Source organism: Lactuca serriola, chromosome 3 (genome assembly GCF_051521515.1).
Source record: "Lactuca serriola cultivar US96UC23 chromosome 3, Lser_US96UC23_V15, whole genome shotgun sequence".
NCBI lineage: Eukaryota > Viridiplantae > Streptophyta > Magnoliopsida > Asterales > Asteraceae > Lactuca > Lactuca serriola.
The window spans coordinates 108,130,744-108,148,794 of NC_136410.1; the positions used below are offsets into that span (position 1 = coordinate 108,130,744).

General features: G+C 35.1%; 2 pseudogenes; both read right to left on the bottom strand.

The window, feature by feature from the left end:
* Nucleotides 1-6,572: 6,572 nt before the first annotated feature.
* Nucleotides 6,573-9,105, bottom strand: LOC145095598 (F-actin-capping protein subunit beta-like; annotated as a pseudogene).
* A 179-nt stretch (nt 9,106-9,284) lies between these two features.
* LOC145095599 (pentatricopeptide repeat-containing protein At5g39680 pseudogene) lies at nt 9,285-9,758 on the bottom strand (annotated as a pseudogene).
* Nucleotides 9,759-18,051: the final 8,293 nt, after the last annotated feature.

Genomic DNA, 18,051 nt, shown 5'->3' on the forward strand with positions numbered 1-18,051 from the left:
TGAATTGACGGTGAACAATTAAATTTGCTCTAACTTTCACTTATGAATTAACGAATCCACCCAAGTGGTTGTACCTTGAAATCTCTATTTGTGTGATTCTTATGAAAAATTTACATACCATAACATTTCTTCCCATAGAATACAGTTTTAAATTTTCTTGAGATTTCACACCAAGCATTTCCAACACGTCACTAAAATACGATCCAAACCTATACTTGTTCAACAGACCACATTGGTCTCATAAGTACTTCATTCGGTTTCTATCTTATGTCAAGATCTGGAATTCTGAACTGAAGCGAAAGCCACCCCTCTAAGCCTCATTAAAAGATGCCTTTCAACACTTCTTAATAAGTGCTTGATCGTAATTCAACGGGATACCACACAAACACTTTAAAGAGTCTCTTGACTTTGAAGGAAGAGATTCATGCCCGGGATCCACTGTTTCGTGTCTATATTGACATCACAATTTCCCACATATATGTTGCTTTATTTGTTTATCTTTGACACTCTATGCACAAAAATATTTTTGATTTTCCACAATTCTGGTTTAGTTCACTACAAGCTATTTTTATAGCTCTGGTCTTTAATGCTATATTCTCAACGGGATGCTGTGGTTTATCTACGTGTTTGCTTTTATTTAGTGGAGACAGCTCATTTTAAAGATAAGATGATGACTCAGCCGGGAGACTAAAGGTTTCAGGAATTCAAAAAGGCATTTGATGGGAAGACATGCAAAATGGAAACATTTTTCTCTCTCATGCGTAATCATAGAAGCTGCTAACTGTCACCTGTCAATCAACTCAGGAACCGATTCGTTTTTCAAGAAGATTTGGGGGCGGATTTTTCTCTCACTTTTAGAGACGGTATAAAGGGTTAAACCCTATGTTTTTATCTCTTTACTGCACCCAAATTTCTGAGAGCTAGCAAAGTCGCTTTTCTTCCACTGTTCATCTTCTTCTTCAAAGCTCTCAGTAATGGCGGATTCCTCCTCTGTTCATGAAACCTCCCACATTCTCCCAATCAGACCCCAGCAAAGCTTAATCATTGATCTCAATCCCGTCACCTATGATGCCTTCATGTATCCCATAGTGGAGTGTCTCAAGTACTCTGCACTGGTTCTCGCACCGACCAAGGTTGAGACGGTGCCTATGGAGTGTCTTTCCCAGATATTCTCCACTGCTCATTATGATAAGTCTGTTGATCGCATCTTCTTCGACATTCTTGATACCAAAACCTCCATCTCAAAACAGCGATTTTGCTCGCTTCTAGGGTTTGAACCTGATGAGTCGAGGGTTAACCCTGAGTTGATTTTAGTGGGACAGTTGTTCTCCATGTTTTACAACATGGGTTACACTGAAATCCTTACCACCGTCACGAAGTTCAAGAAGTCGTGTCTTCCTCCTCAATGGAATGGCTTTTTCACGATCCTGTTCAAGGTTCTATCAGAGAGGAGTGTAGGTTCTGATGGGGCTAGTCGTCTGTTCATGACGATTCTCTATGGGCTGTATAATGGTGTCAACCTCGACTATGGCTCAGTTCTATGGAAACAGTTAATCCAAAGCCTTGCCTCTACTTCTCGCCAATCTAAAATTTCCTACGCCAGGTTCTGGACGCTCGTCACCAAATGGGCCATGGACAAGTATCATGTCCCTATTGTGGCCACCTCTCCACTCTCCTCGATTGGCGTCTTCCACACCACGAAGATCATTGTGACGAATTCTTCCAAGTTCCTATTTGTTGGCTCTATTCCAGAGTCAATGTATGCTTGTGTATCAAGGGAGAGCCGCATCATCAAGACTTACAAGGAGTTTCTTCCTTCGGGTCCCAGAGAGCTCACTCCAGAGATGCTTCAGTCCATCAACGATGCTGACAAACCAGCTCCCAGGGGCAAGAAGCCAGAAAAGGGGAAGGACAAGAAAGTGGTCAAAGGGGCGAAAGGCCCTTCTCCTAAAAAGAGAAAATCAACGAAGGATGCCCAATCACCTCAACCAAAGAAGAGGAAAACCCAGCCCAGTAGGAAACTCATTCTTGCCTCTTCTTCCAGTGAATCTGAGGATGAGGATTCAGACTCAGATGAGTCGTTTCGAGGCGATTCTCCTTCCCGTTCGCCTTCACATGAGGTACCAGTTACAACCGAACCTGTCTCTCCTCCTCTAATCACTATCTCTATTTCCATTCCCCCATAACCTCCACTACTCACATTCCTTCTACTTCTATTCCTGTACCACCTCCCATTTTCTCAGAAGCTACAACAACAACAACAACCACTAGAGTTCGAACCAACATATATGATACGGGGCTTCGTACTTCAGCACCCAAACACACACCTGCAACCGAACATACTTCCACACCCGAACCTACTCCCACAACTACACCTCCACCTTCGCCTTCATCTCCCAATCACTCAGCCAATACTGAGACTTTTCTTGGAGGGGAAGACATGACCTTTGATTCTGTCTACTATAGTCCCTACCAGGTTCAAAGCGATGATGACGATGATGCTCCTGTCACTAAAAAGCACATCAAGGAACTTTATGAGAAAATTGATAGTCTCCTCACTTCCTCCTCCTCCTCTCGGTCCAATATCTCAGAGGCTTCCATTCAGGGGATGGCTGATGCTTTCACCAAGGTTCATGACGCCTCTATCAACTCTGCCATTGTGGCTATCGAGGCATCCACAAAGGCCTGTGCTGCTGCGACCGAAAAAGTCGAAAAACTATTTCACGATGTTAATATTCTTTTATAGTCTTTAAAGGGAGAAGCTGACTCTAGTGCAGCGAGGGTTGATTCCGTTGTTGAGAAGCTGGCTACTTCATTTGCATCAGACAAGCAAATCTTTGCCGGTCTTCTTCAGACTCTTGAAGTTGACAATAAATCTTTCCAGGCAGTTGTTGAGGAGCGATTGACCAAGCTCAAAGAAGACCTTGCTTCAGAGAACTCTGTGATGGATGTGCTTGCACGCAAAACAACTGCTCTAAAGGTCAAGAGTCTTCAGCTTTCCCAATCAGAGAAGGAGGTTGCTTCTCTTCGATCTGAGCGAGCGGTCATTTCAAGTTGTGTTTCGGATGTCCACGGAGCCCTCTCCAACATTATTGAAGCACACGACCCAATTCTCAACTACTCAATAAGGCGAACGCTTACGGAAAAGCTTGCTCCTGCCCTTGCCCTGCTCAGCAAAATTGAGGGGCTTCCTGAGTTCGTGGCCCATCCAAAACAAGGGGGAGAAGGACATTCAAAGGGCGATAATCAATATCAACCGCCTCCTTCTTCTAAATCAGCTTCAACTAAAGCAACCGAACCACCAACAACTGGTCATGCTTCTGGTTCGGGTGTTCAAGATAAGGGGAAAAAGGCTATAGATGACAGTGATGGTGATGATGACAAAGAGACCATTGCTGATCTCTTGAAGAAACAGGCCAGGGATAAGGATTCAGACATGAGTGCTCGGATTGCTAGAGAGGCAGAAGCAAACGAAAGGAAGATGAAGGAGGCTCATGATCTCCTTGAAAGTCGAAAAACCTTATTTCCTCCATGGACTCTCGAGAAGCTTATCAAAGAAGCTATCGATACCCCCAACATCCTCTAGCTTGAACCTGTTATCTCCTTGGACAAGATTAATTCAGTCGATTCTCAATTCGACATGCCCTTAACCCGAAAGGCGTTCATATTTCATGCATTTTCTCACGTCGCTGAAGTCCCTCATCCTCACCCGAAGGTCGATAGGGAGCTTATTGACTTATATCTGAGCTATGCTCAGCCTCAGTATCAGACATGGAGTGCACAGAAGATCGTCAACGTTCGGGTCCTCAAACCCTTTCAGGAGGGTAACTTCACAAATGTCAGGTTCAAAGTTTTGAGGGGGTCAGCTAAAGCCGAACATGCCATTTCTCTTGCTGATCTTCCCAACCTGAATCCACACGATTGGATCATCCTGCATAACATCCTCCTCACCAATGAAGCTGAATATGGGCTGATCATAGATCACTTCAAGAGGATGTTGGTTTGCTACATCATGGAGGTTGCCAAAATGGATCATGAGATTGCTAGTGTATTCAAGAAGAAGCCCACCATCTCTCCAGTTGGTTCTGCAAGTGATTTGAATATGATGCAAATGGGGAGGATCGATCCAAAGCGGAACTCAGTCATGTTCACCAGAAATGAAGGCCAAAAATGTTTGTTCGCCTTGGCTGATAAGCATCTATATACCACTTTGTGCTTGGAGCATGTTCTGGGGATCATTAATCGGTGCAAGCAGAATTCTAAAGATAACAAAAAGTATTTCGATGATATGATCCAGTGGTACATTCGTTTCAGACAAACCATTCTAGCCATCATTCCTCGTCTGTTCGATACCACGAAGAAAGTTCCTGCAGCAGGATCCAGCAAGCCAAAGTAAGATCTCGCTCCAATTGACGCAAATGGGGAGATTGTAGGGTCCATTACGTGTTGCGTCTTGGGCTCGGTCCTTAGTCCAATTTTGTATCCGGATTGGGCCTGTCCATCCGTGATTTTATTATTAGGGTTTAGTATTTATAGATGCTTGCATGCATCTTTGTACGAAAGATTTTGGAGTCGATCATTCATAGCGAAAACCTTTTATCGATTGTAACACTAAAAAGCCTCTACAGCGGAAGTTCTTTGTCGAGCTCTGCTGAGGCGTGAATCTATTGAATCATTCAGCTTATTTTGATTCATTCTCTTGTTTGATATTTCTGTTTGCATTATTCTGATTAACCTGTGTAAGATCTAAACGATCAAAGAGTTTTTCAACTCATCAATACCGGTTATTAAAATTGAATTGCGTCAAATTATATAAAAACTAGCCTTTTATATAGAACCATGATATCATATGTTTTTAAACTAGAATTATAAAACATATGAAGACCCTTATTTTACAAACCTCAAATCTATGCAACCCTTTTGAAAACCACTTGCATGTCTCTTGTATGTACTAGTGGGATAAAGGATACCTAACCACTTAGTGTTGTCTTTTGATGGCCAGGGTGTCTTCGTGATTTTTATAACCAAGTTATAGGCTAATTACATAAGTTTTTCATGTTGGATGATTTGATCAGAAATCTTTTTTGATAAAGGATACCTAAGCAAGCGAGTTCCAAGGCATAGATGAGATCAAACATGTGTAATTAAATTTATTATTAGAGATCCCATAAATCTAGGAATTATATAGCAAAATTTAATTAATAATCGATATCAACCAGGTTGAATTCAAATGGATGGGATAAAGGATACCTAACCATTTATTTGTTTTGCAACTTGGATCCTAGACTTTGATAATTAATGTTTTTGGAAACTAAAATGGTACTAATATTGAAGATTGAATATTGAAAATACAAAATGAATTTTGTTAAAATTTTGTAGTTATATAATCCATTCTTATTATCATGAATTTTAGTTTTCTTTAATGACTTAATGAAACAATAATATTCAATAGATACAACTTCAATGAATGAGTTCATTTCTTATGAAACAATCTCGCGAGAGATATGAAGTTGTATACAATTAAAGGTCTTGGCCCTAAAGCATTTGCTTTGAGCAATAAACCTGAACATGATACCTAGTAAAGGCGTCACTCACTACTAGAAAAACAACCTTTTACGACACGCAATGCGTGTCGTTACACGATCATACGACGCGCAAATGCGTCTCAAGGAAGGCCTTGTCATAACGAGGGACGACACGCTTTTGCGCGTCATCTGTTTACGACGCACATTTACAATGCACATTTATGACACGCATTTACAACACGCAGTTACGACACACAATGCGTATCAAGGAAGGCCCTGTCATAAGGGAAGACGACACACATTTGCGTGTCGTTTACGACGTGCGTTTAGGACACGCATTGCGTATCATTAAAGCCCCTGTCATAAATGAAGATGACATGCATTTGCGTGTCATAAACTTCAGCAACCATTTACGAAGTTTATTTCACTAATATGTCAAATACAAATACTTATTTCACTAATACAAAATAAAATACCATAAATAACAAAGATAATTCATTTTGCTAATATGTCAAATACAAATAATTATTCCAATATTGAGTACATGTAATAAAAAACTGAACTCAATAGAAGCAGAATTTATATACAATGGCATTATCTTGCTTACTATGTGCCAACAACCCTCTGAGTGCTTGCTTGAGTTTCGTTTCCTCCAAAGCTTCTATCCATGCCAAAGTATGATATCTTAGGGTTTATGTCCATCAGGTGGTATGGATGGCAAGTAAGCACTTGGATCATTAGGTAGTTGTTATGCTATCCAGTGTACTGAATAAAACAACAAATTCACCTTATTAATCAATTTATGTTAACTAATATAAAACAAGTAATGAAATTACTATTAAGCAAAGAGATAAACTAACCTTTTTTTTTTACATGAAAGAGTTGAAAGTCCAGCATCTGTGACGTGGCGAACATCTAAGTTAAGTGATCTAAGAGTTGATAATCTGGATAGATTTGATAAACCTCCATCCATGATAACAGTGAACGAAAGATTTAAAATTTGGAGATTCATCAACCATGCAACAGATTTTATAAAAGATTAATTAATTAATCCTTAAAAATCAAATTAGGAAATTTATATTTCTTAATTTTAGTTAGAAAAATGTGTAACCTGAGAGATGACAATGACCATTTCTTCTGACTTTGTATCAGACAACTCCAAACATTTCAATGATGAAGGCCTGTCATTTACAAATATATATGCATCACCATCTATATATAAAAATGTATATGCACTAAAAAAATACATGTTAGATAATTAGCAAAAATAAATATTTAATATGAATAAGAGTATCTATTCCGCTATGTTAATTATGAAAAACATATTTTCAAATGTCTTCTCCAATACAAAAGCTTCTTTTTAATGATTAACTGATTTGTTGTTTATGAAGCACATGCCATATTTCTATAAAATAACTATGTCAGGTTTTTTTATTTTATTTTACGTATCCAATACAAAAGCTTCTTTTTAATGATTATCTAATTTGTTGTCTATGAAGCACACATCATATTTCTATAAAATAACTATGTCAGGTTTTTTTATTTTATTTTATGTATACAAAGATAATAAAATTATCGTATATGTAGGTATAAAAATATTATCCGATAACTATGTTTTTGAATACTTGATATTGGGTCTTACAAAATCCTTTTAATGGTAATTGTTTTGTAGACAAATATTCATTTTTATTTTGTTAAATCAAATAGATAAGTAGTTAGGAAATAATATACATTTAATCTTCTAATTTAATAGACATCAAAAACTTCGACTTTATACATGTTTAGTATAAAACTTAAATAAAAAATAAGGAAATGACAAGAAGCACCTTTATGTACCAAACCAACATCTGCAACATCATTAAATCCCAAACTCAGTACTCTTAACACCTTTAGCCCTAAAAGCACACCCATGAAATTAAAATTATATTATAAACTAACATATTTAAGGAATTGTTTTTAACTTTAAGCTACCCTCAGGAAGACTTACTTGATAAAGCCTCAGCATCTGTAGGGTTAATCAAACATAATAAGAATAAGATCATATACCTGTCTTCAAACTGATCCAGACAAACTAAAATTCCCAGAATTCTCATGATCTGTAGTCATTGACAGCATCACAGTGCTTGTTATACAATAATCAGCCATTCCTTCCACTTCTGGCCCAACCTAATGCACTAATAATTCCAACAAAAAATTAATCATCATATTATCTTCTTAACAGTTAACAGATCAAAAAAACTCTATAGTCTACCTTAATAAGATGTATAGCATCCCAACCTCGCTTGTTTAGGTAACCTCGCACACCATGTGCATACTTTGATACATATTCATTCATATCATAGTTCAAACTTCAAATATTAATATTAGTTAAAAGGATACAAAAATGGCCTATATGTGATGTCAACAGTCAACACTGACCTTTTTTTTTATCAAGAAGCAAGCCAGGAAGCCTTCCTTTTCATCATCCTTCCATAAGTACACCGATGAAGTACCACCTTCATAATACCTTTAAACCCCCAACACTCAACATACATATTCCAATATTAAATTAAAACACAACATTCATATTTCTTTCATATTACACAATAAATCCAACATACAAACGAGGTGTAAGTAAAGGACCTCACTGGTCACGATATACACCTAAGACTTCATTTTCTTCTATTTCATGTGTCCTCAATTCAGGAGATGGATACATCCCCCCATCTAATGGAGGATGGTATTTATTTGACCATGGTGATCTACAAAGTACAACCAACCAAACAAATATTTCACATTATCAACAACCAATAAAATAACATTACTATTACTATTTTAAAAAGACGATTAATCCTATTCCTATCAGACCAAATCACTAAATTGGAAATAAAAGGTACATATGCTCTTTAGTCTTTATGTATGTCTTTAAGACAAATAACGCTACACATAGGCCCTGTTTTTTGTTTTACTGTTAAATGATACTTATATAAAGTCTTGTCTTGATAAATGGAATTAAAACAAGTATTTGAGAAAGTGGTTGTACATTCAGGGGAAATGGACAAGTGAGGGAAATTTTATCAAAAAGTTAGGACCCATTAAGTCCTTGACTCCTTTCTACATCAAGTCAAAAGAAACACTCATATATAGACTACTAGATGAGTCATTTCCCCATTAAGCCCATTAAGTAGCAAACAAACATAACAATATATGTTAGCCTATTGTGGTGCATGATAAGATGTGATCTAGATAACTACTAGGCCAGCAACTTATACTTGATTACGAGGAGGCTCAAGAAAGGTACATTATCTAGTAAAAAAATGCAAGATTGCTCTTTTCTTGCAGTAACTTTTAAAATGATTAATGATTGTATTAAATAAGGTGCTTGACAAGGCAAGTGATGAGATATTATGATATTCATTATTACCTGTATGAGTGAGCATCTCTATTATAATCACACAAGATGAATTCTTTAGCACTGTCCACATCACATAACACCTGTTTGCAATGAAAAAGCTTAATTAAACGAAAATCAAACACACAATAACATTACCATTAACGAACAATTTCCATTTGTTTCAGATGGATTATCCTCCTCAAACATCAAGAACTGAGCAAGGTAGTCCAAGCAAAGACATCCCACTTGCTTGGTGTTGATATGATGAAACTTAAAGCTTCATTTAGTTGTCCATCCTTGATTAGAATGTTAATGATACACATATAATGGTCTAAACCAGGTTTGACACCCTTCTGTTTCATTAACTCGTACATATAGTAGAACCCTTATTCCACAAGCCCCACATGACCACATGCACTCAGAACGCCGATAAAAGTCACATCATTATTATCTACCCCCGATCTCAAAATTTCTTGAAACAAAGCTAATGACTCGTTACCAAGGCCATGATAGCAATATCCATTTATCATTGTGTTCCAGGTGGTAACATCACGATAATTAGTCATACCTAAAAACACCTTTTCAGCAACTTTAATGTCGCCAGTCCTTGAGTACATGTTAATCAAGGCATCTTCGACATTCTTTTGAACCATGAATCTGGTCTTCTCTGTAAGTTCATGTAACATACTTCTATATCTCCTAGAGAATAACTTTGCACTAACAGTGAGTACAATAGAAAATGTAGATTCGTTTGGGACAACATCCTTATGTCGCATTACAACAAAAAATTTGAACGACTCTTTAAAAGACCCATGTTCCAAGTAAGATGCCATGCAACTGTGAGAATTTAGGTTGATCATTGTTGTTTATAAGGCCAACATAAAATTCTTGGGTACTAGACTTTGCTATCAGAATCTCTATGGGAGAATTTCAGAAAACAGATTCCCATAGCAAATTCAGATATCTAAAATTTCTATCATTTTCGTCATTAGAAACGTGTAATCCCATAGATGTATTTTATGCAAAAGTATTTACTCTTTTTGTTCCCTAAGGATAATAATTGATTCTTAAACAGCTCCTGTCCTAAACTGATTTCATTATAATTTATAGAATTAAAAACAAAATTTACAAAATATTGAGAAAAAAAATCCGAATGAATTCCCAACAAGATGAACTGGTTCCCTAATAACATCAACGATAATGCTCCAAAAAAGTACCAAAACTATGTACAAGAAGAATTGCAGGACCTTTACTTCCCACAACAACATACTGAAAATAAATAAAAAAACTAGAAAATCTCATGAGTGATTTGAAATCAATTTCAACTATATTAGATAACAATTCCACTTCCAGTACCGAATAGAATATCTTTTAGTTGACTTCTTGATGCCAAAAGACTATACCACTGCAAAAAAAAAAGTCACAATTTTGGAATAAGATTCATCAAGATAGAGGGCGATATTGGAAAAAGCACACCTCTGTTGAGAGAACATGATCAACTGTTGCAGCAACGGTGGCAGTTGAGTACCCAAAGGCTGACACAAATCCACCATTTCTATCTTTTTGATATTTTAGAGTCTCATAATACACTCTCCTTCTAGAAACTATTCCAAGCTCAAGGGCAGGTCCAAAAAGAGTACCAAATGAAGATCCTTCACCAATATACGACATGCTTCAATTATCTGTATTAACAAGTCAAAAATCAAGATTAAAAATCCAAATCCAATAACTCACATGCTTTAATTATCTGTAATAACAAGTCAAAAAGAGTACCAAATGAAGCTCCTTCAGGCAGGCATTCTCAAAGCATCATTGATTACATTCAACGCTATGGAAAAGTTATCTATGGGGGACCTTTAGGCAGACATTCTCAAAGCATCATTGATTACTTTTAGGTATCTATCTCACATTCAAACTTTATAATACTTTTAAAACATTCTAGATTCATAATTTTTTTTTAAAATCTGATCCTAACCGAGTAGTCAAATCTCCAACACTTTTAGAGTAAAAAAAAGTTTATATCCTATGAAAAAAGCAAGGTTACAGATGATGTTGATATATCATAATGATGTTTTTGTCCATGAAGCTTCATATAACCTCTTGATCAGATTACTAATAAAAATGGATTTATTTGGCAAATTGAACCTAGATACCAAGTCTTGTAATTCAATCATCTGGTGCTCGAGTCCTTTTGTTGTATATAGATAAATAAGGTAGCCAAAAGTGGTCTCATTTGGGTGAACACCTAACAGAGACATTATGTTGTGCACCTTGTGTGCATCAGTAACCGATTCTCATTCAAGGCAACAACCCTAAAAAATAGCGTTATAAGCAGACAAATTGAGTTTGTGATATATCAACCAATAGATCTGATAGCACATAAAAACTATCTAAAATAAAAAAAAACATGTATATATACCTTCCCTGTACCGTCCATGGCGACTATACGGGTGCAAGGTCGTTTAGAAGGAGATGAGAGACGTATGTGAGAATTGATATTTTGAAGGGTGATTGAGTTGTGAAGAGTGAAGTGGAGTCGAGCTTCGAAGAGCGGTAGAGCCTGGAGAAAATAGGCGGAGTAGCAACGGGGGATTTAGGATCAGAGAGTTGGGATGTGGTGTAAGAGAAATTGAAATTATCGCCAAAGTAAACCCTAATTCAGAGCTTGGAGGCCATAAAAATGGTGATAGCTGGTAGCAAGTGGTGAATGGGGGACGGATAAGTATTGAATATGATCTAGGGTTCATTGTGGTTTGTAGTTGATACCATGGTTGCAGAGCGCCAAAAATCTAAAAGGGAGAAAGATTCACAATCGCATAGTGCTAATAGGGTTTCTTCATTAGAAGATTTTACAGCAAAAGGAGGAGATGCATCACTTTGATAACATCAACATCAAAAATATAAAAGGGAGAAGATCGGAGAAGAAGCGGGTTTTGAATTTTTTTGGATTTCATTTCCCCCTTAGGTGTTAAAGGATGGAGGCGCGTTTCACTAAAAAAATATAAAACGACATTCTTACACGATGCCCGTTTAAAACAAGTGCCCTCCGTGTTTGGAATTTTTTTTGTTGGTCACCAATTTTAGGGCACGCAAAAATCCGCGTCCTCTATCCTTCATATTTTGAAAAACTGACATTATTTTAAGGACATAAAAAAATGCGTATCGTAAATCATTGCGTGTCATTGTTTGCATGTCGTAAAAGGCTGTTTTTCTAGTGGTGACTGTGATGTTAAAGATGCTTCTACCATCAAGCTAGAAATAGTTATTCATGACTTCTAGGAAGTCTTGGATAATTTAAACATATATATGATGATATAACAGATCAAGCAATATTCCAATAAATATAATGATATTTTATTTAAAGCTAGTTTAAACATTGGAATAATGCAAGGCTAAAAGAATCACCATGTGTGATCCAGTAGGCTCATGTTTTATGGATGAATATCTTTAAACCAAAGAAATCTACTAAAGCCCACATAAATGGATCTTGTTTCTTTTATGAAGAAACTAGACATTAGAAGATGATTTACTCATCTTATTTGGAAAACATGTCTGGAAGAGACTAGTATTTCTAGTATCTTCTAGATAGAACTCATACTTTTCATATAACACTTAGGTACGTGGTACTTAAATGTTAATCTAATATTTGTAAATGGCTTGTAGATATTTACTGAAGAGTACCAGCTGAGCACAATCAAGTTGGAACTACACTCTTGGAGTTTAGTTTATTATTTATGCTTAGAACATAAATTACTTGTAATGTAAAACAGTATTTGTTTTGGAAAAAATTATGTTTTAATTAGCATGTCTAAATTTATGTCTCACTTATTTTATTCAAATGTTTGATAATTTACTTAATCCCTTTTCATAACGATAATATTCATATTTTGAAATGATTAACCTTTATTTATGAGACTAGATCTCTTAATAGAATTATGAAGTAAATATCAACATTTTATAAATAAAAATAAGTTCTATATGCAAATACTTTTGACTTAAATTTGTTTTAAATCAAAATCATGTTTGACATTGTTATGTTTATTATATAAATGACATTCACATATTCCAACTTCAAGAAAGGGATCTTTAAAGACAAATAATGTAGTTAATTTGACATATATTAACCTTATTTATATGTAAAGGATTCCTAATGGTATTTTCACAAAGGTGTAGAGAAAATAATTAATGAACTATAAACTTTGGTGTATGACTTCCTTTCTATTGAATGTCTGAGATTAATCACAAGATACCAAATCAACTTTAATAACAACTATAGTAGTTTTAATTATATTTTACGTGGTAAAGAATAATTGTGAAATCTTTGTTGAAAGTTTCAAAAGTTGAGATGCAAACCGGTAAGAACCATTTAAGGCGTTAATGATAATAAAGAATGAATTAAATCTTACTTGGTATGATTTACTATCTAATCGGTAGAAATATCCTCCTTTAATCTTTTTGGGATAGTACTTCAATCACTATTAATTGTATCTTGAATACAAATACCAACTAATAAGTAGATTAAAAACTTTATAAGACTTAGTATGGAGAGGCTCAATCCTTATCTTACGTAATGTTTTATAGATTTGAAGTCGATGTTGGACTAAATCTTCTAAACCCAAAATCTACTAAATACATATTTGTATAATACTCTAAATGTGGCTTAGATTGTTATATGTAGGGTTGTTCATTATTTGGAAAAAACTGAATTATCCAATCGGATAATTTGAATTGGACTATTCGGTTTGGTTTTTCGGATTTTTCGATTGGGTTTCAACGAAACCGAATTATTATTTTGGATTTCGGATTGGTTTGGTTTATAAAATAAGAACCGAATATATATATATATATATATATATATATATATATATATATATATATATATATATATATATATATATATATATATATTAGTTTAGTAGTTTAGTTTTTCGAATAGATTCAAAAAATTTCACCAAATAAAAAACCTTAATTTGCAAAAATTCTTAAAAGCTTTTTATCTATAAAATAGTAAATTATAATATATTTTTAGTAGTTGTTTATAAATGTTAAACCACAACTAAATAATTTGTTTTTGTTTCTTCTATAAAACTAGATAATATTCTAATTATATGTGGTTTTAAAATGTTTCGGGATTTAAAAACCGATCCAACCGAATTGTAATTTAGTTGGATCGAATCGGATTTTAATTTATTTTGGATTATTTGGATCTATGAATTGAAAACCGAAATCAATTTCGATTCACTTGATTGGATCGGATCAAACTGATCCATCCAAACAAACTCCCCTAGTTATATGCTAACCCACCAAGAATAGGTTCTTTTATTCTTGTGAAGGCTAAGTTAGTAGAAAGCAAGCTTCTAATGACAAACCAAGTGAGAGGTACATCAAGAACCATAACTTTATGTATTAGCTAGTTGACACTAGTTTTAACAATGATTGTTAAAATTGAATAATATTTATTCACAAACACAAATTGTTCGCATTAATGGTAGAAATCATCTATGACTTGAGAAATGTGGAATCTCTCATTGATGTGCTTTGACAAAACTGCAAAAATGGTCCATGTGGTTTCTCATTTTATGTGGTTATAGTCCAAACCTTTGAAAACTTGTATATTTCGTCATCTTCAACATGTTTTGTTGTGGTTTTGGTTACTCTTCTGTTAACTTTAACAACTTGGTTGTTAACTTTTAATGACTATTTTATCCTCAAAGACCATTTCTCCAACCACACTATAAGGATCATTTCTACATATCTTCTTTTTATTTTTATTGAATTATTATATATTAATAAATGTTATTTTTAATATATACTATTTGTATATTAATAAATATTATTCTATTAGATTATTAATTTCTTTTAGATATATCTTTTTAATTTCTTTGTTATCGGATATTTTAATTAGATTATTATATATGAATAAATATTATTTTTAATATATAATATTTATATATTAATAATTATACTTATCTTGTATTATTATTACTTTATTTTAGTTAATTTTTTTTATCAGAGTAATTCTTTTCTATTAGATTATTATATATTAATAAATATTATTTTTAATTTATAATATTTATATCCTAATAAATATGTAGCGCCCGAGTCGCCAGGTATTAAATTAATCTATTATTCTACTTATTTTAGTAAAGGGTGGTGAAGGGTTCGTGAGTACGTTGGGCATACATTAAGTATGCACGACATACTTCTTGCATGCGCATCATCGGGGTGATTCGGCGGTACGCTGGGCATACCCATGCTTATGCTGGCGTACTCGAGCCGGTTGATGATGCGCATCCTGGAGCAGGCCAATTGAAGGATCCTCAGGCCTTAGGATTCTCTAGTCAGCTTAGCCATGCCCAACATGGTCATTCCTGCAGAGCCCTAGCACCCGGGAGTTTCCTCAGGGTGAGCCCCCCGCACAGAAGTTTCGCCCCATCAAGAGCACTCTCCACTACATGAAAAATACAACGGTTACAGGTGACAAACTGTCACAACTAGCATTTTGTGCTAGGAAATTCTATCTATGTATGATCAACTCTTGATGTATCTTGTAAGTTTAAGATTGAAGTTATACATGTTACTCATTTCAAAAACAACTATTAAAATCAAAACTCACTCGTGAAGCCTAAAACCTAATTTGATACATTTCGTACACTCAACTTTGAGTTGTAACCCTAATGGGCCAATAAACCCTCAATAACCCTTAACATGATTATTTTGGACTGAAAATCCTCATTTGGGCCCTAGTTGGACCCACATCCATTAAACTATAGCATTTTGGGCCATAATACTTTTCATGGGCCTTATTGGGCCAAAAATATCTCACTTTGTTTCATGGACCTTATTGCGCCGAAAATCAAGTAATTAATTGTGATGGGCCGAAAACCCATTCCTTTTATGATATTGGGCCGGAAACACGAATGTGGGCCTAATGGGCCGAAAACTTCCTTATTGGACTTTATATTTTTGGTTATATTCAATTCTAGCCCAACACCCAAATTTCTTTCATCTTCTCTCCAATTCTCGGCCCACATACAAAAAAAAACTCAAATATGGGGTAATTAGAGTGATACTTCATTATAAACCACCAAGTAACAATGTCATAATCTCACATGTCTCCATGCATCAACTAAAGGCCACCATGCAAAACCCATACTACCTTCACTCCCTCCTCTTCTTAATTCTCGACCTCCCCTCTCATTTTCACACTTGAATTCATTTCTAAACTTCTCTCTAAATCTTCAAGGATTCCTCCATTTTCCTTCAAGAAAAATCGTGAGCTGGTGTAAACTTTCAACAAGTTTTCACCAAAAGCCATTCCATATTGGTAAGTTACTTCCTATTCAAGATGTTTAACTTCATTTTTATGAAGAATCTTTCACTCATAAGCACTCTATTTCGTGACACTTGCTCCTTAGGACTCCTTAAGTTCGAAAACTCATCTCAAGAAGCAAGCTAGGCTGGAATCTCCTCCAATCTTCTCACCAAAACTGATCCATCAATCAAAGTGAGTTTAGACCCCCTTATTTTTGGTTTTTGCTATGTTTTGGGTGAGGATACAATTTTCTTTGTGTTATATCTATCTAATTATGCATGTATGTGTGTGTTTTCATGTTATATGTTGTGATTGTGTCATGAAAACATGCTAGATCTCTACTAAATTCGAAATATCTACCATACTTGGTGATGTTTGTAAACTAAACCATCTTATGTGACTTACTGTGAAGTGGAAAGGATTAAACATGCTAAAAATGTTTGAAAACTAAATAAAATCGTGTAAAGGGCCATATTTAACAAAATAAACAAAAAGTGAGGTTCTTATGTTAACTCATGGTTTTAAGAGGACCAAAAGAGTCATTCTCAAATAAAAAAGAATCTTTATGATATTCATGGTTTTAAAGGGGTCAAAAGTGTAAATTTTCACAAATGGGCTTCTATTTGGGCCTTCACGATTTTAATGGGCTAAATATGTTAAGTTTCACAAAAATGGGTCTTATTTAGCAACTCACTGTTTCATGGGCCTTAAAAGGTAATTCTTGACTTTCTTTATGGACTAAATTGTGATTTTAAACAAACATGGGCCAAAAACGTAATTTTTTGACTAACTAGGCTAAAAATGTCATTTCCATATTATTTGGGCCAAAAATGTCATTCTAATTAAAAAGTGAGACAAAAATGTCATTTTATACCAAATAAGCCCTTAAAAGTAAAGCTTTGAACTTAATGGGCCCAAAGTGTCATTTTTACCAAAAATATGCCTTAATTGTAAATTTTCGGCTTAATAGGCCAAGAATGTCATTTTTACAAAAGTGGGGCTTTTATGTCATTTTGGTAAATAATTGGGCTAAAAAAACAATATAACAACAAGCGATCTAATTACGTCATTCTCACTTATATTGGGCATTGTTTACCCATTTTCATGTTATTAGGCATTCGTGGTCTATTTACATGCTTATTGGGCCTGATACATTCCTTACATGTTTATTGGGCCTTAGTGACCCATTTACATGATTATTAGGCTTGATACTTTCATTACATGTTATTGGGCCTTAGTGACCTATTCACATGCTTGATAGGTCCTATATACTCCTTACAAGTTTATTAGGCCTTATTAACCCATCTACATGCTTGACGGACCTTGTATACTCATTTCATTCTTATCGGGCCTCATTCATTCATGTACATACACATTGGGCCTTGTAACCTAAATACATGCACGAAAACGTTATTTAAGACATTAAATAGATTGTTACAATATTCGCGTAAACATAGTTCAAGTTCTCGTGAGACGTGGTTTCATCTATACCTACCTAGTGTACAACCTTCAGTCCTATAGTTATAACCAGAGTCTCCTAAAGGGAGAGCGAGAGTTTGTGTATAGATCTATACGGGGTTCACAGTCCCTCACTTGAGCTGTTCGGTACAACTAGACTAGGCCGATCTAGGGTGACAAACGTCTTACCTAAAACAAGCAACATCTGAAAAACGTCATGACAGACAGATCAATAATATCAAGTATGGTTATAACGACTCAATAGAAATTAACTCCACTGTAAATTTACGGAATACATATACATTTTCGGTGATACAAAATCATACACACATTGTTACTCGGTCTTAGGATTTAAGACCACAACCCTTTTAGAAGCAGGA